This window comes from Melospiza georgiana, chromosome 8, assembly GCF_028018845.1.
Source record: "Melospiza georgiana isolate bMelGeo1 chromosome 8, bMelGeo1.pri, whole genome shotgun sequence".
In the NCBI taxonomy this organism is placed as follows: Eukaryota; Metazoa; Chordata; class Aves; order Passeriformes; family Passerellidae; genus Melospiza; species Melospiza georgiana.
The window spans coordinates 18,387,013-18,410,115 of NC_080437.1; the positions used below are offsets into that span (position 1 = coordinate 18,387,013).

The window sequence follows — 23,103 nt, forward strand, 5'->3', positions numbered from 1 at the left end:
TGAAGTGTGAAGATAGGAGCATTGCCGTGCCACCTGGGGCACAGTGAGGACAGCTGGAAGGAGGAGTGAAGGGCTCAGACTCTCTAATAAACAGGGGCCAAGTAAGTGCTTCAGCGAGCTGTAGCACGGTATTGGCTTCATTTTCCTGCTTGAAGCAGAAGTGACATGTACCCTGCTGACAGTGGCTCTATGTGAAGGGAAATGGGCAAAGGCAACAGGAATTGTGTTTCAGCTGCACAGACTTTGGTGGTGGTGTTTGCATTTGCAACAGCAGATGTAATTGGGAAAATCAGAGCTGCAGTTGCTACATAAAAGCCAACCAATAATTTCTCATAGGAAGTAGGGTGGGAGCAGTAGAAGCTACTGCTCTCAAAATCTACTGCAACACTTAGAACCTTCAGAAAAATAGCTGACATTGGCAGGAGCAGCTTCCTCGCTAGCTGGCCTGGGGCTCTGGCACTCCCTGCCAAAACAACAGAATGCCTTCAAACTCTGCCATATTCAGGGGCCACAAGCAATATTCACACATTCAAACTTGCTTCTATCATGAAAATTGCATTTCTTTCTCCCTACCTTTTGGAAAAGGAGAGAGAAGATGAGTGATCATGTACTATGTTAGCATATAAGCACAAGTATGATAGATTAATTAGATTGATTAGATTGATGGTCCTAAAAGGTACATGAAGAGGGATTATCTGTTTTCTGAAAGCTTCCAAATAGATGAGAGGTCCAAATGGAGATGCCTTACATACTTCAAAAGACAATCCCAGCCCTCTCTGAGGAGAATTGACTCTGTATGTGCTGTTAATCTGTGTGGGTCCATCAGTTTCACTGGGGCTAGGCTGACATCATGCCTGCAGACATAGGGAGAAAAGTGTCACTTTGTTCCAGGTTATCCTGCTCACTACGAACAAGAGAGAAAGCCCAATCCTGCCCATTTCTCTCACTGCATTTCTTGACTGCACTCTAAGACACACAATTCACAGCATCAGTTTTACTATCTGAAGGGCTTAGAGTGGAGCTAGGATTTTTTTGTTGTTTTAAATCAGTGACCCATGATGACACCATATGGTTTTATTTCATTTAATTTGAGCAGAGCATTAACGTTCAGCTTCTAGCAGATCTCTACCCATTCCACTTCTGCTGTGCTACATGGTACAAGTGCAGACATAAGGAAGAGGGGTAGAAAGAAAGAAAGGAGAAGATGTCTGCCTTCTGAGAGTAGATGTGCCAGGCAGGAGGCTGGCCTGCCACCTCGTTCTGCTGAGCAATAGTATGCAACTTCATGGCCCTGGCACTGATGATTGACAGAGGTCAGCCCCATGAGGATAGGTTGCCTAGCCTGACCCCCTAGAATGAATTGCTGCATGAGGCTGTAAGAACCATTTGCCCACCTGGGAAACAGGTGTACTTGAATATTTGCTGTGCTATGCAAAGCTGTGGCTACAGAGCCATCAGGACCCAGGCTGGCTGGCTTAAAGGTGGCTAAAGCATGTCTACAAGAGCTGCACTCAAGCAGTGACTGCAGGATAGAAATGTCCTCAGGCAGGTGTTTCTACTTTCATTTTACTCAGTTCATGTCTGGAAGGCTTTCTTCGAGAAATTCATTAAAATCCAAACATTTAGAAGGTATCGTACAGGTACCAAAATATTATATAGTAAACTTGATCCTGGGTTTTTGACAACCTGGTTTTAAGGTGAATTGAGGAAATCTTAAATGACAAAAAGAGTGCTACTGGTCTTGGATGTAGAAACACAGACCTAGGAGGAGCCACCTGGGTCATCAAGTCCAAATTTTAATACCATAGGTAACCATGGAGCAGACATTCAACTCAGAGGATCCATCAAAATATCCATTAAAGCAGGTACAGATCTACCTTTCCCCCTCAACAAACTCATAATCTCTGCAACAGAAGACCAAAAGCTGTAAAACTAACAAGCCACAGGAAGAGAACAGGAGAAAAGCATCACTAGTAGCTGAAGTCCCTTTCATTAGCAAGACATTTCTGCGATGAAAAGGCCCAGAAATTTTTGACCTCTTAGGAATTAAGAATTGTTTTCTGATTACACCTACTGTGCAATGATGTGTAGTTCAGAGTGCCAACTCTGCAGTTCAGAGTGTCATCTTGTGTTACCTCTAGCCTGGCCGGCTTGAGTGGTGCCAGCAGTGCTGCCGCAGCAGCATGGAGCTGGCGTCGGGCACGGCCCCACGAGCTGCCAGCACGCGGTCAGTGCCGCGCCGCGCGCTGGAGCTGGCAGAGCAGCGCCGTGCCAGCGGGTGAGTTGAGAACACCTACAGAAACACACGGGCTTGCCAAGGTTAAATATCTTAATCTGGAGTATGGGAACTTTTAATTGAAAGCTTTGCTTTGAGCCCGTTTCCAGTTATTAAAATTCAGGAGTCTGTGCTGAATTCCTTGTGGACATTCATTTTGATTAACAGAAGACATGTGTGTACTAGGAAGGGAGTCTTGAACTGGGAGGAATCAGATAAATGTAGATAACATTCTCAGCCCTCTTGCAAGTTATGCCATAGCTGGTATTTTGTGTAAAGCCTTAGATCTTGAAGATAAACAATTAGTTCAGCTTTCATTTAATACCAAGGTATTTCTGACTTTCATAACTGCAAGGACCAGGTGGAAGTGGGACCTGGCTGACTCCCAAGGGGCCAGAACTGGAGGCAAAAGGAAAAAAACCTGATTTACAGCACTGGGAATTTTATGCCAGTCTCTTCATTACGGAGGGTACTGACTCAGGACTTTTTAACTTTTGGTTTTGGCAGCATTGTGTATTAGCTGTGTATTATCTCTGTATCCTGCAGAGTGCTGCACTGCAGTGCATGCTTGCATGTGTTGGATAAGTAAATGTTTCCCTTTACAGGGATGTACTTTTGTGTGCCTCCCTTACAGTCCTCAGAACTGGGGAAAATTTTCACAGTGGACCCTTTACCATTAGAAGATTTTTCCCAAAAAAAATTTTTAAAAAAAGTGCTGAGGATGTGTTTATTAAATCTAATGTTCTTTTTACCTCAGCTTGTAAGAAATCAACAAATTTGTAAGAAAAATGTAAGTATTATTAGAGAGGAAAAAATTTGGGGTTTCCCTTTAAAATTACCTTTTTCAGGTGAATTGTTGACTATGTTAAAAATAAAAATAATATGTTTAGATTTTATTGAAAAAGAAGGTTCTAACTACTCTGAAATGTAGAATTTTAATAAAGTTTTGATTCAAAAACACACAAAAAATATTCACAAAGAACCTGAATCTTTCCCTTCCTGCTCTAGTCCTTGTTGTTCTTGGTGTCATTTATTCCTTGCTTCATCGTGTCACCCAGAGCAGTTAAGCACAAGTGAGCACTTCAGGGTGTGGGTGCTGCACAGACTCCCAGCATCAAGTTGGTGCCTGTCTCTGTAGAAGATTGTCTAGTTTTTGTATTTATAGGACAAAGTCAGTTTTATATAGTGAAAAGATAAATCTGTAACCAGTCTTTTTGGGTCATATAAGTCACTGTCAGGTCAAGTGTTTAGAGATACAAGTTGTATGTTTATGTGTCCATATTGTGTTGGCAAATGCATTAGCGTTTGTTTCTTGGCATGTTTTAATTCCCCACACAGACAGCATACCTGTTTACCTATAGGTCTGCATTTATAACTGTGCCTATATGGAGTTAGACATTTGGGTCACATATTAAATATTCAGGTCTCATGAAGAATTGATAAATGTTTTTCAACCATTTCAAGTTTTAACAGAGTTTTATGGGAAAATATTTAGATGTGTTGCTTGAAACCATCATCAGCTATCTATATGGATGTTTTTGTACAGCACATACATATTAAAAATTATATGTCACAATCACCTAGCACTAGTCTTTAACAAGGCTCTAATATCTATGATGTAATAGCTAATATATCTGAATACTGATCAATAATTTATGTGGAACCCTGCTGTATTATAAGGCCCATACCTGTGTGTACATTTGCATAATTGTGTAAGTTTGTGAAGGCAGAACTGCTCTATTCTCAAAAAAACATATCTGGCTTCCATCTTATTAACTACAGAACTGTGGGTTTCTGTGAGCCTTCATCAACCTACATCCATCCTTTTCTGTTACAGTTGCAGTGGCTGGGGGAGTACCCTGTGCCTCTGGGTCCCCTTTTTCTGGCTCCTGCATAAGTACAGTCTCTGTCCATAGGAGTTATCAGATTAAGGGTTTATCTGCATAAGGCTCTGCAAAATAATTTGAATTAACTGAATATGTGAAATTAAAGTGGTCTAGTTAAACTGCATTACACCTCTGACTCCCTTGTTTAGAATTAAGGCAGCTTTAATTTAGTTTAGCTTAATTCACTTTGGAAATGAAGTGAACTTAATTCAATTTAGGACACTCAAATTTTGAATGAGCACCTGAACAATGTTTTAATGCTTTTAACCAATATAGTTGCAAAGTTAATTCAGATTAATTTTCCTGTCTGCCCCTGTGTAAACAAGCCTCTTTTCTATGCCCTCTCAATGAAACCATCTAAGCTGAGACTCCTCCAACAACTCTGAATTGACAACCAACCTCCCAAGAGGAGCAGTTTAAATGATGCTCCCACAAGCACAAGTGTTTCCTTATCCCTACATCCCCATGCAGACAACTTTTCTCCCAGCGAGCTTTAGTGATCTCTAAGACTGATTTGTCTAGAGCTTGACTTGCTGAACCTGGCACTAGCTGGGGTAAATACAGAAGAGATGCAGCAATTGTTCAGCACTATCTGAAGACCTGAGTTATCAATATTGAATTATTCAAATTTTGCAGTTTAGGATTTTGCAGTGGAATACAATATTGCAAATTATGATATATTATTTCTGCAAATCATGATATCCTAGAGAATTTTAGTGATTTTATTCAGTTCCATTATTTCAAAACATGGTCCCCTTAATCTGAATTAAGTACTTGTTCACCTAATGAATCAGAATGCCTCCAGCTGTAAATCAACATGTATTTAAATTTTTTTAATCTAACTTAAGTTCAACAAGATCAGATACAACCAGGATTCATAGGCAGAGGAATATAGATGGACATAGGCAAGGAGATTTAAAAAACTATACTCCTATACTCCCTTTACTTTTTTTCTTGAATGTTTTGTAGTCTAAGAATACAGGAGGTAGCATAAGGTGAACCAAAGATGCTATCATGTCATTTTTAAAAGGCAAAATCAATCATGAACAAAATAACCTTAGAAGTAAGACAGAAACATATTTTAATGCAGGAATATTATTATTTTTTTTAGAGCATCATTATGGAAATTTCAAAATTTTCATTACCTTCCTTAATTTTAAAACCCACTGTGTATTTGACACACTGTGTATTTCCTTCCTCCTTAGGAAGGAAATTCTGTCAAATATCTTTATCACAATGCAGAAAAGCCCTTGAAAAAATTGCCTTTTGGAAAATCTCCTCTCAGAAAGCAGCTGCCCTACGATTTTGCTAAAAAGTCAACCAGACTAAAAAAAAAACCAAAACCCCAAAGAAATCAAAGAAAGCCACTTAAATGTCCCAAGCCATCCAGTGCTCTTTGATTAGATGGTTAGGCAATATTTTGTGTGCTGTTTTTTATGGAGTTATTGCTTATGAATAGTGTTATTTGATGGCCACAGCAGTCTCAGATCTTTGAGTGGCAGAAGATTAGCATGGTTTCACTGAAACAGTCACAGTGCAATGCAATAAGGAGAAAGTCCTATATATTAATGGGTTTGTGCAGAATGCACTTCAGTGTATGTGGGCATCCATTTATGTGCAGCTAGCTGAGAGGATGCCCCTGTGAGTAAAACCTGGGCTTGCAGAAGCAGTGACGGTCAGAGTGGCTGTGCTGCTCTGTGGGGCTGTGCTGCTGTACCAGTGTAGGTATGTGTGTGCTTGTGGGACGGGCCACTGCAGGTCTGTCTGTCTGTCTGTCTGTCTGTGTCTCTGTCTGTCTGTCTGCAGGTGTGCTCCCACTTCTGTGTGTGTGATCTGGCTGTGCTGCTTTCTGAATGTCAATGAGCTTAGTAAAAGCAGGTATGTATTTGTGTGTGCATCTATCTGTATATGGATGGGCTTGTATGTGTCTTTAGATCCATTTCTTTGTATGGTTTGTGTGTCCCTCCTGTGAGATGGGGGCCTTCTTGCGGCCTGATCTCAGTCAATGTGAGCACTTTCATTCTCATAAAAGGCACCATCATTCAACTGCAAAAACACAAACTGGGCACCAGGAGACCTGGGTCCCTGTTGATGAGCTCTGTGAGTGAGCAGTCTTTTAATTCACTCCGTGCCTCAGTTTCCCCTCCCAGCCTTTTTTTAAACTCAGGCTGTGGACACACACTCCTTGCTACTATATGGACATAATATAATTCTCTGTGTGAATGGCTCTATCTGCTTCAATCAAGATCCTGAGCCCTGAGAGGCCCCTCTGATGCTGTGCCGCTGCCTCCCAGTAACATCCATCCCTGCATGTACCTGCCTTTGTGTGTTCATGTTTGGGGTGTCCATCTGTGTACTTTGTGGCTGGCTATTTGTAGTTTTTATCTCCCCCATGTACAAACAGAGCAGGGGAAGATGGAAAGGAAGGAGTTATTAAATGCCAAGCGGATATGCAATAAATCCCATTGATTTTACAAACTCCAGCTTGTCTTCAATCTCTTTCCATTCTTTATCCTGGGGGCATTGCAACAAAACCCTATTTTAAATACCTTTTCTTTCCCTTCCCCCTTCCCCCTCCTCTCACTCCCAAAAAAGTGTCAATATTTTATTTGGATTTTTAACTTCGCTCCATAACAGTTGTTTGACCTCCTGACTCATGTGAGTCACATAAATTCTGGGACTTTATTCAGGAGCCATGTTCCTTCTATTGAATAAGCAATTTGGGAGGGTGAATTAATGACTTGTGCTGTTGCTGGAAAGTCCCTGAAGAAATATTAAAATTGCTTGCAGACCGAATCAATACTCACTGAACACCCAGCATGAGGACCTGGGCTTTTTAATGGCTACAAGCAGCAGCACTGGGTAGAGGAAGGGGAATTCCTGTACACAAAACACACGCAGGCACACACAACCAACAGCAGCCTTCCCCCAGCCTTGCTGGCTGTTTCAATAACAGCACATTCCTGTGCACACAACCTGCTACGAGCTGCTGCCTGCTGTGCCAGGGAAAGGACTTACAGACTGGTTCCCCCATCTCCCTCCCAAGAAGATCATGCAGGATTTGCAAAAGCTGGCTGTTTGGGCTGTGTGTTAAGCGCTTGGGTTAGCATGGTCTGGCACAATCTGCAAGGCACAAGGAAGGATGATTATTTGGGGTGTTATGAGCCTGTTCTATGTGTTACTTTGCCTTTTTCCTCTCTGAAGAGGAAAGACACTGCTCTCTGTTAGGTTTGGGGGTCCTGCTGTGGTTTAGAAAGAGGATTTGTCTGTGTTACAGAGGCACGTCTGTGAGATAGGTCTGTGGCTTTGGGTGCTGAACAGTATTTTGATCTGTCCACAGTGTGAATTTGTTTTGTTTGCAATATTCTGTAGGATTTCCTTTCTTGCAATGGCTTGTGTTTTGGTGAATGTCATGCACTCCTTCTTGTGTTAAGAGTGCCTGCATGATGCTTTTGGTCATTGAGCAGGTGTCACTTCACTAGATCAGTCTATTTCAAGGCTGTGGGTGCAATTCTGAATGGTTCTGAGTGCCCTGGGAGTCCACCAGCCTCACTAGGAAATGAATGTGCTCAGTTGTGCTGTTCAACAAGGCTTTTACTATTTGCTTCTCACTAGACTGACAACTGCCAGATTTTGCCCATACCCTAAGACCCCTCTGGCAAGGGTGGGTTTTGTTACCAGAGTTTTCAAGTCTCCCTTGAGAATGTGGCCCCATGTTTTGGTGTTTTGCCCTGTGGTCGTGAATGGCTGTTTTGTATTCGCTTGTTGGGAGGCTGTTATTGTGTATTAACACCAGGCTGGGTGTGCTTTGTATGTCTGCATGTCTGTCTCATTGATTCCATCAGTATTATTTTGTAATCGTGTGATTGAGTTAGTGTGCATTTCAGGGCTCCTGTGTATTGAATAATGATGTCAGGGATTGGGTTGTTTGACTGGGTAATGGCCTCTTTTCAGTGTTGTAAGTGAATGTGTCCTTCTCCTGTTTCCCTGTCTCAGCTGGGGCAGGATCATTTACACTAGGTGATTCCTTAAGATGCTCACATGCACTAAAAGAATATCCCTTTGGCTCACGAGCTCTCCCTGCCCACAGGGCATGCCAAAGGTACGTCTCTCGTGTGTGTGACACGTGGGGTGGCATGTCTGGCTGGTTCTCAGCAGCATGCTTCAAGGTGTGTGTGTCTTCTGGTGTTCTCAGGGATTTTGCTAAGACCTTTCAGTTACGTTTTTGGATAAGGTTCTTCCCAATTGCATGCAAGACAATTCTGTGCGGTTTCAAATAGATTTGACTGAGTCTGTGAAAGGATCTATAAATTACTACATGTCTTCAGTGAAGTGCACGCTTGCCTTTGCAAGGGTCTTCTTGTATGACTTTCTGCATTAATGCATAGAAGGGCATCAGTGTCAGTTAACAGATGCTTCTGATCTGTGTGTGACTGACTAGCAATGTTCCCAAGTCTCAACTGACCTGGGTCTCTCATATATGTAAGAAAGAATGGGATTCTGTGTCAGCAGCATTTAGCAGTAAATATATGTGTTAAGAAATTTTAAACGTACAATGAATCTCTGGGTTTGTGCAATGGCTTCTGACTGGTGTGGGTATTGTGCAGTAATGCTTTAAGACAGTGTGGCCACATTTGGTCCCTTGGAAATGAACAAGAGAGTTCAGTTATTTTTCAGCTGATGATTATGTGTCATTGCTGCATGAATTTATTTGCTCTGCACAGGCAATGTGTCTGGCATTGGGCCTGCTCTGTCCTTCCTCAGCCATTAGGATTTAGCCTAGCAGCAGTCACATCCAGACAAAGTCTATGAAAAAGGCCGTGAAAGATCCAGAAAACTTCCAGAGAGAGTTTTCACTTGTACCCTCTCATCAAAATATCTCATCAGGAAAAAAATCTATGACCTCTCTCAGTCAGGCCATCTATATGGCTGGGATTTAGCAAGCCAGTGAATTTAGCTTATATTTTTCAGTGAGGTTGCTAACAGGGAACTCCTTACTCATCCTTGCATTAGCTCAAGCCTTCTTACTTCCCTTGCTCTCTTGTTTGTGCTCTCACACTCTTTTCCCCACTTTCTCCTCTGCATTCTGGCCTGAGTTTGACCTTGAACAGATTACATGGTCCTTAGCCCAACCACTGCTTTACCAGATCCCACCCCTCACACTGGGGTAGCAGCATCAGGGTAAGAGGGAGAAGGGAAAAAAATGAGGGAGTGAGGAAGGGAGAGAGGGAGGGAAAGAGGGAGAGAGACCTGTTTGAAAAATAATTGGAGGCTGTTAAACAGAGGAGCCCAGCATATCACTCTAGTAATGGAAATAAATTCCATTGTATTTGCATTTTAATTTTCCACATAAACAAAGGCCCGGAGTGAGCTGGCTTCGCCAGAATCACCGGCCAGAATTTAATTAGAAATGAAAAGTTTATAGGGTCCTCTTTAATGCGATTAATGCACAGTTAACATTTATCACATACATATGCTGGAATCGCCTTTTTTAAGCAACCACCGGCCATGAAATGAATTTCTTTTCAACTTTTTTAGCATGCGTGAGGAAGGCTGTCTCTGGTGAGGCGGTCCAGTGAGCACACTCCTGACAGCTTGGTAAACTGCAGCCCACAGAGGCTTAGTAGCCCCCATCCTCACTGAGGAAAGTTCAAGGTGGCTTAGAGGGAAGCATGGTCTAGTGGTTAAAGCCTGAGGTTGGGAGCCAGGGGATCTGGGTTGTATTCCCAACTCTGCCACATGCTCACTGCATGACTGACTTGCTCTCAGCGTCTGTTTCTCTGGGTGTTAAAAATAAAAGAGAAATCAGCTGGAAGAAGATATCTCAGCCCCAGACCCCTCCGTGTCTCAGTCTCTCCAGCAACTTGCCCAGTCCTGTTGTATGGGATCTGGATTGTGTCCTGGACTGTGCTGACCCCTCAGCTCATCTCCCTGTGCCTGAGCATTCCTATGCCAGCTGCAGGGATGGAGGAACATCCACAGAGCTTGCCTGATGTGGGAGGCTGGGCTTCCTGGAGGGACTTCTTTACAGTGCCCCAGCTGCCTGCACATTCATCTCACATGGGCATGAGTTCCTGTGGATCTCACATAGGCAATCTCACACGGCTTCTGTGAGATACGCATCTTCCTGCCAACGAGCATGAGTCAGGAGTGGAACAAACTCTGCCTTTGCGGTGTGGGAGCCCCGGCAGCCCTGCCACAAGGACCTGTATTCACTGCTGAGACAGCTCCATGTTTCTTAAGAGGATCCCAAACATGCCTGTTTGGTCCAGAAAACTACTAAGAACGTCTTGTGAGATACTGGGTCTGTCAAGCCTGAACTTCAGATTCTAACCTAAACCTACTCAGGAGCAGCTACCAGCTCTCCTTGTGGAAAGGGTAATTACGCCTCAGTCACCCTGAGGGGCCCTGAGAGGTTGCCCTGTGAGTGCTTATAAAAAGCTTGAGCTGGTCTGCACATGGATGCTAGGGAAAGCAAGTCTAAATAAAGAAAAATTATCCATATCCTTTCATTGCAGAGCAACGATGAGATAAAAGGCCAAAGGTGAACACCTCCCTTGTTAATCTGTGCCCTTGCTAGAGCCAGAAGGATATCAGACTTCTCACCTCCCTGCCTCCTCATGAGTCCCAGAGGAGACTGTGGTCCCTTCCTTATGCCTCCTTGCCTGCTCTGGGTGTGTGGCAGACAGCCCCATTCTACTCCCACACTTCCTTTCCAGCCTTGCAGACAAGCAGAGTAAATAAACCAGGCCCATGGACACAGAGTGTTAGCGTGTTAGGGACACAGCAGGGGAAGGAGGAACATGAAACCTCTATTGATCCCTTGAGGAATGATGTCCCTTCCTTATCTTATCAGATTCTCTTCACTCTTCAATTATAGTCTGTTGAAATTGGCCTCTTAACCCAAACAAGATAACCTGGGTAATGAGGAAAAGAGTGCAAAGGGAGGGGAGAGGAGTGAAGGGCAGAGTCCAGTGCATTAAACTATAGCTGTAATTAGAAATATCTCCTTTTGTGTAATCTCCTTTGCCCCTACTATCCCTAGGTATCCTCTTCTTGCATCATGTATCAGGTGAGCTACCACACATCCACTCCCTGACAAATGTATCACGCCATATACACCCTTCATTCCCTCGCTCGCACTTGGTACCCACAACAGGCACACGTCCCTACATTTGTGCATGATATTTTCTTTTATATATGTATTTGCCCTGTCATACACATATTGTGTTCAGCAGATGCCACTTTGTCATACACACTTGCACACGTGTTTGTGTTACTGACGCTGCCCATCCCACCAGCTGTGTTTCCTCAGCACATTGGTGGTACAGCTCCCAAAGCACCTTATCCCCACATCTGTCCAAAAGAACTGCTGGTGAAGATATGAGCACTGTTAGGACTTCCCCTGCATCTGCTTAGAGCCATAGCTCATCAGTGCATTTACAAGACTCTCTGGCCCTTGGGAAGCAGTGGCGCAGAATCCCGTGCAGAGTCCCACATATTGCTGTGCCTTTGCTCACCACTGTGACTCCCTGCATGTAACTGCAGAGTTGCGACGTTGTTTCCATGGATAAGACTATTCTTAGTTCTTACACAGACCAATAATACCTACTTGCTAAAAGTCTATACTCCCAGCTGGACATGTTGCCCTAGTGATATGCCCAATGCTCCTCCTTGTACACATGTCGCGGGGTATAGGGCATGTCTCGCCCAAATATCCATTACAGAGAAGATTGTCTAGTGGAACAATAGAGACTCAAAGGTTTATCTGCACAAAGGCACCCAGGTTTCCATGCTCAAATTACTTCACTGTGCACAGAGTGATCCTGGAGCATATTCAAGAGGTGCAGAAAGTGCTTTCATTTTGGAAGGCCGTGCTCTGAGCAGTGCTAAGTCTTCATTTACAGGCCTGGCATCCTCCTCATGCATGCATGCTTCAAAAGACTGTGTTCCCCAGGATCACTTTATCCCTTGTCTTTCACTGTGCCAAGGGCATTTCCTTGTATATACACCCACCTGAAATGGACCACACTCCCTTCCATTTTATGTCACCCTCTGCCACCAGCTCTCTAATTTTTTTTCTGTGGGGCATGAAGAGCAATAGGTATACCATAAATGTGTATTTTTCTTTAAATATTTGCAGGTCACAGAAACTCATGCAAACTGCAAAGGGGGTTTAGAATTGGGGCACTCATCTTTTTACAAATTTGTTTGTTCTTTCTCATGTGCAAGCATACAAACTCATCCATGCAGTTCCTCCCTGCTCTCCAGCCTGCACCCCTCACATGAATCTGCATGCAGCCAGACCCACTTACTCTGTCCCCATCCTGTCTGCCTTCATACTCACAGACCCTAAACTCAGGTTCATGTGTAGCCTGAAATTGTTAAAGCCACATAAGGAAGCTGGATGTTAATACTGAATGACTCGGCATCTTCTTTGGCACAGTGGCCCAAACTGCCTGCTGGGAAGCTGCAGCAGGTCTCATTTTGACAGTATACAATTCAAATCTGCTTCAGCCTTTCCCTCCATCCTTATCTCTTGCTCTTTCCTTATCCAACCCCACCCAACTGTGTTCTCTTCCTATTTTGGAAACTTCATGTTGTGGCTCATCTGCCAAAATCAGCACTACAAATACTGTCTCTTTTAAACTCTAAATTTTCTTTTGTTCCATAGAGAAAGGGAAATTGGGACATTGCACATTTTCCACTCTGCCTCTGCTGGCACTGCCTTGGCGTGTTTGTACATAGTGTATCCCTGAAATACACTTCCCCATGCACTCGGATTGCAAACATTACATCCTTTTCTTCAGAAATGTTATTCCTCCCTTTTCTTTTCTTTTATACATCCCCTCCATTCATATTGATTTTGTAAATTTATATATATTTTTGTGTATGTGTAATTTATGTATAAATTTTTAATTTTTCAAGTTCAAAAGTCTGAAGTTAAACAACCAAGAAGTGGCCAAAATTTAGGCAAATATTAACAGCAGGCACTATTACCTAGCTACATCAGGCTATGGTCTTTCTTTGTAGAGGCTGATGACCAAAACTTGTTCTTAAAAGTATTTTTAGAGAAACTTGGGTATATTGAAAGGCAGTAATCCCTTTAAGAAGAGTCCAAATCTTAGTGCTCAAAGAATCTAGTGAAATTTTAAAGTGAGAGCTTGAAAGTGAGCAGTGGGATAATGATGCTGCTGTTGTATTTTCGCCCAGCTTGAAACAAATGAGGATTGATTTTGGGAATAAAAGGGCTGTGATATTATTCCTTCCTGACCAATGAAATGAGTGCTCTTTTTGTTGCCAGAACTATGCGAGCTACCCTGGAACTAGAGGTGGTACGGGGCATCCTGTCTGACAGATACATGAGGGTTTCTTTTGTGACTTTGTTGTCTGGTTGCAGTCTCTGCTTTTCCTTGTGTAAATTAGCAAGCAGACATGAGTCTGGTTGCAAAACATGGGTACCACCCTTCTCAAATGAAATACAGTGATGGGCATTTTGAGCAGAGCTGATCACTAATCTTGAAGCAATTTGTCTTCCAAACCGAGATGGCTATTTAACCCTTATGCCTTGGAACCATAAGAGAGGGAAGAATTCTTACCTTGAAAGGTGGAGGATCTGTTGAAAATGGAGCTAAACATGAGAACTGTAATTTTTTTCCCAGGAGTGAATAATTCTTAGAGGCAAGCTCCATCCTACCTGTGTATGTGTGCATGTGTTAGGGAATTGCTAGAAGTCTGGGGAACAGTATGCTGTGCAGGTTTTAGAAATGCTACAGGAACTGCAGAGCTAAGGGATGATGAAAGCAAGAAATGTCCTATTTCTATTTTTCATAGAGGCAGGGTCAAGCCACCAGAATCTCCCTTCCTGAATTAACAGTGAGGTTTGGGTAAATGTTTCATATATAGCATTTTCTGGGAAGTCTATCTGGGTACTCACAGTCTGTTAGCTCGGGCTTTGGCACATCACTCTTCCTCCTCTCTGTCAAAACTAGTACACACATAAATCCCAAGCCGGACAAAGGACAAAGGAATATCCTTCCCTGACTGCACTGAACTCCTGAATATGCTTCCTTTTGCAGAGCAGCATTTTGTGTCACCATCTACGTGCCTGCTCAGAGACACGTGCCCTCTACCATATACCAATATGTAGTATCCAACCAAGAGCCACGTTTTCCCAAAGGTGCCTATCTGCCTTGCACTTACAGTCCCTGTATAAATGTCCTGTACAAAAAATGCAGTATAATTTGGCTTTTTTGTTCCTTATACCCACCTCTGAACACATTAACCTTTCAAATCTGCCTACTATATACTAATGTACCCTGTACACTCCTCCTTATCTTCACTCCTCCTCAATGTCAGTATGGACAGACTTATTCTCTCCATGTCTCAAACATTTCATGCATATATCCTGTCATTCTTCATACCTCAACCACAGCTATTCCTCTCCAATGGCTCCAGGATTGAACTATTGTGTTGTCCATTTCCCAGTGACAAGGGGTCTAGTTACAGGGTTATTGATTAGTTTTCATGCAGACAGATGGATCTGCCTTTGGTCTCCCCACCAAAATCCACCTCTGTATGGGCTGATTGTCACTGCTCCAGGGATAGGATTTCACCAGGAGACCACCCTCCATGCAAACATCCTTCACCCAGGCCACAGATGGTAATAAATGGAGTCAGGCTGAGCCATAATAAAAGCAATTGAGTGGGTTACCTGTGCAGACATGAGATTTATACCTCCTCATATTTGATGTGATTGTTTTATTGAGTTCTCAGTGCAGTTAGGATGCCATTTATTTATTTATTTATATGCCTACTTATCATGGAAAACGGGGGAGGCTCTTTCAGCCTGGCTGGTGTGCAGTCTCCGTCTTGTCAAATATGAGCCCATAGAAAAGGACTCTTCAGTTTTGCTCTGCTTTTTACCTAGACTTGGGCTTGATGAGTGAGCCCTTCCCACATGTCTCATTTCCTATGACAGACAAAGATGTTTCAGGACCCCTGAAACCTTGAGGACTGTCTGAATTATGAGCCTAGTAGAAGCTAAGGGGCTGGTATAAACCACAACATGTGTATATGCTGATTTTCTAAAAGTGCCTCTTGAAAGAAATTTCTATTTATGCTGTGCCTGTTTTGGACAATGGTTTGTGATCTATGCACAGAGCCTCTTTATGCTATTGCAATAGAAATAGTAAGCACAGGCATTTCTTCTGACTCTGTGATCACATGTAGGCATTGAGAAATATTAGCAGGTGTAAATTGATTGGAAATGAATATTTGTAAGTGCACCCTGAGGAATTTGGAAAGCAAGTGATTAGATTTGTCATTTTCAGCTGGGTAGATAGCCATGTAAGTGCTGCAAAATCAGCCCTCAGTTACTGGCAATAGAGAAAATTGGAGGCTAGTGCTGAATATCATAGTGTTTAGTATTTCATCACAAGCCGAACCTTGTTTTTTGGGGTTTTCCATCTCCTCTAGTCAAGTGGTAGCATGAGAATTTCAGTTCTCATTTAATGAAGTATGTTGCCAGTGCTTGTGGGGGCTTGAAAAGGGACCTGTCAGCTTTCAGAGGACTCAAAGGACTGCATTGTTAAGATGTTTTTAAAGATGTTTAATAGGAGTCAGATATCCAAATCCCCTTTAAAATTTAGAGTAGGAAAGAGAAAACAAGTGAATACAAACCTACATTGTATTACAAGTGCTCATGATTCTTATGCCAATTACACAGTTTAGGCTCTACCTTGGCATTTTTAAACAGTTGGGACTGATAAATATGGCAATGCAGCTGTAGGCTCCAATAGGTTAATTTGAATCAGAGTGGAAAGAAATCCTCATTCCTGTTAGTCTCAGTTTAAAAAATAATCATTTGGGAGAAGAACTCAAACCTTTTTGATGCTTTCATGACTAGTAATCATTGTTGGAGCCATCTACACACAGATGAGATTTCCTAAACCCCCAGTGAGTATGTGGATGTCAGACCAATGGCAAATGCTTTTAGAAGTTTTTGGCTTTCCATTTACAGAGACCAACAGCAAAAGTGTGATGTATAAATATTTTGCTGATTTTCAGTGGAGAGCTTGAATTCCATTTGATTTTCACTATGCCTTAATTAAGGACAATAGAATCTAAGTGAAGATCAGTCTTGTTCAACTGTTTTGAAGTCGTATACTGTTATTCAAGTAAAATGAAAATCTTTTGTTTGAACATGCTTTGGGATTAGAGATGGGAGTCTTCTGATATTTGATATATGTCTGAAAACACGACTTTGTTTTGTATGTGTCATGTCATATCATAAAAGGTCCAGCTGGCCTGCTAGACCATTATCTGTCTCTTTAGCCAACACAAGATTATTTCTTATTGTATATTTGCTTGTTATTAATGCCACCTACTTTTATATATTCCAAGAAATCAGGAATTCCTATGGGATGCAATTCCACATTTTAATGGACCTCCCTATCAGAGGATACCTTCTGCTACCATTTAAATGTTTCCTTTCTTATTTGCCTCCCTTCATTCCTGCCTATAGTGCTTTGTTTAAATGTGAATAATTCCTTTCCTGTTGGAAGGACTGTGCCCTTCAGATCACTATATTGTTCTCACCCCTTCATCATTTCTTGGCCAAGCCACTTATATTTTCTCCTCTTTTCTCTCAAAGTCAAATGAGTTTTTTCCACATAATACTGATTCTGGTAAGTGAGGTTTAGCTCCATAAGACTCACTCACCCAGCACAGAACTGCAGCTACCTCTATGGCAGAATGCAGCAATAATTCAGTAGTTGCAAAAGCTTGAAAATATTTGACTTCCAGCAAAAAATCAAGCTTTTTGTACATCTATAGAAAAAGGAAGGGCTGGGATTTTTAGGTGATAAAGGGGCCGATACGGTTCTGAACTTCAAGGTTCAGAGAACAGGGAGTCCAAAACTTCCCAGGCACAACCAATTCTACTTGCTGACTGGCTCTGTTGAGCTAATATCTCTGCAATATGAAAATTAGAAAAAATGCAGCTAGCTTATTGTACTTCCCCCCATACAACCTTCCAATGGCCAGATACGATGAATAAGACAAAGAGAAATGATGTGAGCATTCATTTACTCTTTCAGCTGCAGTAACATTGTTTGTAACCTCTGCTTTATGAGCCTGTCCTTTATTTGCAATGATAAAAAGAAGATAATACCAGGTTTGTGTCTGATGGAAAAGAGTCTGAATTTAAAGGAGTATATTCCCTGTAATGAAGCCCTGTGTGACCCGATTACATTCTTTGCTCCGCTGAAAGCAACTGGCTAGGAGAAATCTTCTACCTTGAGAGTGTGCCCTGATGCAGGAAACCACATAGGAACCTTAAACTCAGCATCAGCTGGGAGAGAGGATTCCTGCTAGAATCCCAAGTTTCTTCCCTGCGCGCTAGGAATGCCAGTTTACAAGTCCTGGTAATCTCCATTGAGTACTGTTGGACAAGTTTTCTTCACCCCTGCCTTGCACCAAAACAATGTCAGACAGAGGCAAACCCAGTGTATCTGACAATCAAATATTTGGTGGCTATATTGAGAAAACTGACTTGTGCCTACTAAATACCAGCAGTGGTGATAGGTTTGTGTGACACGCACACACACACACATGCTTGCAGGTTAAAACTCAGACAGTTCACCCCAAGCTCACTGCAGACAATGCATTTGTCACTACTTTTGATCACTATGAACAAGCTGCCATTGGAGATGCTCTGTACTCTTACAGCTTCTCCCTAGACTCAATACCTGTCTTCCAAGAATTCCAGATTTGTTCAGGGAGAAGGAAAAACAAGGAGATTCACAGTGACTTTGGTGGGATGTCCTTTGGGGATTTCTCAAGTGCTGCTGGCTAGCGAGGGTGGCTCAGAAAGCTCTGTTTGCGTAATACTGATTTCTTCATACAACACAGCTCCTGCCCTAATGTGCCTGCTTCTTGGCAGATAATTGTCTTGAAATGTTACATTTACCTCAATTGCATGAGCTAAAGCCTCAGCTGATGTAAAACAACCTAGGTCTAGTTTTGAACTTTTTATCGTTATGTACTCTATTCAATGGAAAGTTTTAGTGCAAGATCATACTGAGTCTTACAAAAGTAACTAAAAGCTGTTATTTTTGTTTTACAGATGGCAAAACAGCCTTCTAAGGAGTCCGTGTGACCTGCCTAAGATCAGTCAGAAAAATAATGTCAGAATTGGTAAGAGCAATCTGATCTTTGAATATGCCATTCTTTGCTCTAAACTACAGGCCGGTCTGCAGCCGCTGAAATTGGCCATATGTGCAATAATATTTCAATGTACAAGTATGTTTCACTGGTCCTTATAACGCAAGTCAATGTATGTGTCTTTCCATATGTATTTTTAAAAGCACATCATTACTGGAGACTTTAACTAGGCATCATTAGCCAATTGCTATATCGTGAAAATGGAAACATCTCCCTAAACCATATGCTTAACACTAGAAATTAATTGGTACCCAATACCTAAGAGAAGATCGAAAGAGCATCCAGCAGTTTGACTGCGATAATACATGAACTAAACTCTGTTCTCTGCCATGGGGTATCAGTTAGGTCTGTTCTCAGGAACTCAGGGTCCAAAGTGTATCCAGAAGACTGACTGAACTCTGAAATGCTTTACCTTTGACATGCGTTGACTAAGAACGAACTGGGAGTTCCCAGTACTGAACCTGGCCATCCAAGAACTGGGATAGAGGTGAAAATCAGGGGGAGGTTGTTTTACTTTGCCTTTCTGGACCTCATTCATTAATCCAAGATATTTCATTAATTTAAGAGAAGCAGGAAATAGTGCTTAAACAACAATTGCATAACTTGCAGTACTGTGAAAGTGTTCCGTGACGTGCTCCCTCCTGTTCCTACTAACATGCACTGTCTAATTTCTCTGGGACGATTATCATCTCATGAAACCTATGTTCTTAGGTGAACTATATGATTTGCTAAACAAAGGAAAAGTTTTCACTAGCACCTGCCTCCAAGTTCATTTTTAGGAGACTGCCACAAGGAGCATCTAAATTTAGCAGTGTCTAAATTCACTTGAAACAGTCTAACCTGAAAGGACCAAGAGAACTGGTTTATAGTCATATGATAGATGAGAAAGTTTGGGCTGGCAGAGTGCTCAAGAAGCAAGGTGCTCAAGCAATTTAAAACATTAATTGCATACCAAAGAATTAACACTTCTGTCATTTGCCTGCTTCTCAATTACATGCACTGTGTATATGTGTGTGAGTTTACATATATACATGTACATATACACGTTTGTATGTATGTTATGTGTATACCAAACATACACAATTAGTATATGCTGCATAGTGCTTATTGTATGAAGAGAGAACAGGAAAGCGCAGAGATAACTGATCTCGGTCCTGTCATTTCTGGTGCACTTTGCTTACGAACTCATGTACTCCCTAGATTTTTCCCGTAATTAAAAGAAATCTACTGTATAGCAGAAGACTCTAGTATTTTTTCCTGAATCTTTACAGGGTAGTTAAGATATGTTTTTTTCACTAGAACTTGTATCTACCCTTTGTCTGCATGAGTTTGGAATGAAAAAGTTTTTGATATAACTCAGAACTAAATAACATGTTGTCCCAACTAGTCTCAGTGCAGTAGTGACAGATCATGGCAATGTAGGCAAACAGAATTTTAAAAAAATCGTAAAAACATTTTAAGTGTTTAAGGGAGAATTTTAAAACTGAATTGAAACTGTTGTTCTGTAGTCTCTCACCCAAAGACCTTTACTAATGTTAGACTAATTCTCAGAAAGAAAATAAAAGGTAATTAATAAATTTTCAAAAAGTCTTATAATAACCAAAAGTAATTTTTTTCTGTCTACAAGGACATCTCCATTTTGAAGCACAGTATTCACAGTCTATCTAGGGATATAGGTAACTTCTTTTTCCACAAATGCATTGCTAATTTGCCTTAAGATGCTCAAACGCTCCTGGATGTAGTTCTAACTGTTCTAGACATTGGGTAAAACCAGATTTTGTACTGGAAATGCCCCATTTTGCAGAAGTAAGAAGACAGATATTTATTGATGGCTAGGTTTTAAAATTGTCATCTCTCTGAAGCTGCTCAGAGACTAAGTGTTAGATTAACTCCAATTTGTGATTGGTGATCAGAGAGATGACAATTTACTGCAGGTAAGGGATTTGCTATTACAAAGAAACTGTCCAGATTCTCTATGTGAATTTTTACAATGAGGGAGAGAAAAATGTATATTTAAATTGTGAGCTTCTTTGTGTTTTGTGAGTTCTGTGAGCTGGAGTCATGAAAGTCACTGGAGTGATGAAGCTCACGCTACTCTCCACAGCACTAGGATTGGGCGCTAATATACTCAATATTTCCTATTTCACTGCAATTTTTCCCCTGTTCTTGTCGTGTTCTTGTCTAAGACAGACTTGCAAATTTTATGACTTGTGTTATGGGCTCACTTCCTCACAGATGTGAGTTTTGAGGAGCTTCATACAAAGGTGAACAGTGGGAAGTTTGGTGTGAATTTTTAAAAGGAATGGGGAAAAACTCAATCTTATGAAGCTAAAATGCTCTTGAGCTTTGGGGACTACACACTCAAATACCATTGTCATGCTGGGTGACAGCTGAGCTTCTCTAGTATAATAATACTTAGTAGCTACAAAACACTTGTCCTCAAAGTATTTTATAAGCACAATCTAACTGGCATCTGTTTCCACCTCCTTCTGAGAAAAATTAGTTTTCATTTCCAGTGTGGGGAAACCGAGGTACAAAACTCCCCAAACCCCGCCGTAGACTGGTAGCATGGTGGGAGCCAAATCTGGTGCTCAGCTTTCTGCCTGGGACGACACAACCCAGACGTGAGGCACAGGGTCCAGCTAGCGTGAGACTGAGACTTCAGTGACTTTTGGATGCTGAGATCCCTTAAGCTAGCTCAAGTATAAATATACGTTGGGTCTGTACATGCTGTTTCTCCAAAGAGCCTATGGCCATTCCTCTGGACTTCCCTGCCACCCGCTCAGTTCCTTACAGGTATAGCTGTCTGTCCTTCCACAGCTGCCTTTGTAAGGTGTCTGAATGTCAAACTGTTATTATTTCAATACCTGACCGAGAGAGTAACAGAGACCTGGAGGTTTTTTAGGAGGGTGTATAATTAGCCGATCAGTATTATGTTACCCTGTTCATAACTTAATAACCATTTTAATACAGATGGCACACACAGGGATAATTTCCTAGGGTAGCCTAGCAGTATATTACAGAGACAGTGTGTCTGAGGGAATCTTTCTTAGCCAAGGTACATTCCACTAGCTAATTCTACCTGCTGTTTTCAAGATGATTTGGGATAATTCCATATCATTTGCAAAATATTAAAACCCATTTATATAGGATGCCAGATTTGGAAATACACAGTCTGAGTTATTAGACATATTTTGATAAATCTGCCATGAAAAGTGCAAGACAAAAAAATACCACTGTGCTTTCCTTGCTATTTATTTTTTGCTTCCCTTGCTATAAATACACCAGGTTTTGGTTTTGTTTTTTTTAATCTGGCTAAATTTGTTATATGTCAAAAAGGCCAGTATACTGATTTGTGCATTTTATCTATGTAGACACTAAAAAGCCTGCATGCTTATTTACACATACACTGTGTATATTTATTTGGCTGGGAAGACCCATACATTTGGAATTGCATCCAAAATTTCATGTATTTTTACTCTGCTGGTGAGGTATTTCATGCCTATGTATGTACCTTTTGCAAATATCTTTGCATTACTCTGTTTCTAGAGGTTGTATTTCTGTGGGCACAGTCAGGATATCTGTACATACATAACACTAAAACGGTGTAATTACTTTTACTGTGTGCACAAGAGTGTTGTGTTGCCAAAGTGTGAAGATCTGATGTACGTTGTGTTTGAACGCGCAGGCATGTGAGCCGTCTGAGTGCTTTGACGTCTGTCAGTACTTGATTACATCTATTCCTTTTTTCCTGCATCGATCCTGATTTTTATTTGCCTGTCATATAGTTATTTTTGTCACCTCGAACCTGAGACCAAATCTGAGTCCCTCCAAGAACAAAATCAACAAAATCTGCACCCTAGTAGCCGGGGGAGAAAATGAGGCAGGAGGAGGGGGGCAAATGGTTTGCTAGTGCGAAATCGATTCTGCTGCTGCCCAGCCTTCTGCAAGATCAGGGATCAGACCGAGTCGGGCCACAGGGACCGCGGAGAGCAGCGCTCCCCAGCCGGGTAGAGAACCGCCCGGCGAATTTAGCCGTTCCCTCAGGCTATCGATGGGGAGTGAGCCGGGGGAGTGGGTGCGAGGCAATCCTTCCTCCCGCGCCCAGCGGCTCGCGGTTCTGAGCCCGGCTTGGCAGAAGATGACGGCAGCCTTTCGGCTCAGAGTTCTAGTACCCTGGCAGGGCTGGAGGTCATCTGCACCCCGGTAGGGGTGTTCGAGATACACGGGAAACCCCGGCTGCGCAGCCCGTCACCCCTCCAGCCTGAAGAGCGCCCAAACGTTGCGGCAGTGCCGGGCTGCTCGGCGGGAGCCCAGCTGCTCTGGCAGCAGCGCTCCCCAGCCCCCGGCTGCCCCCGGCCCGGGCGGCGGGCACAAGTGCGGCCCTGCCGCCGTGAGCCCCGGCCCGGATCCGCGCTCCCGCTGCTCGGGGCGGCTGCTGCGGGAACGGGCAGCTGCTTTCCGTCCCGCTGCTTTCCGTCCCGCTGCTTTCCGTCCCGCTGCCCGGAGCTGGGCTCGGAGGTCACGGCGAAGCCAGGGAGCGCCCGCTGGACAGGGCCGGGGACTGGCGGGCTATGCCCACGGGTCCCGCTGCGGACAGGGGACCGGAGAAGGCTGGATCTACCCTGACTGAGGAAGGATTAGGCCGTCCCTGCAGTTGGAAGGGGTTTTATGGGGCCGTAAAGATGCGACTGGGCCGCGAGCTGCGGGGTTGCT

General features: G+C 42.6%; 1 protein-coding gene across 4 annotated transcripts in view; it reads right to left on the reverse strand.

Annotated features, from left to right (window-relative positions):
• PAX2 (paired box 2) overlaps positions 1-23,103 on the reverse strand; it is an 82,787-nt gene that overhangs the window by 54,113 nt on the left and 5,571 nt on the right. The window lies entirely within an intron of this gene.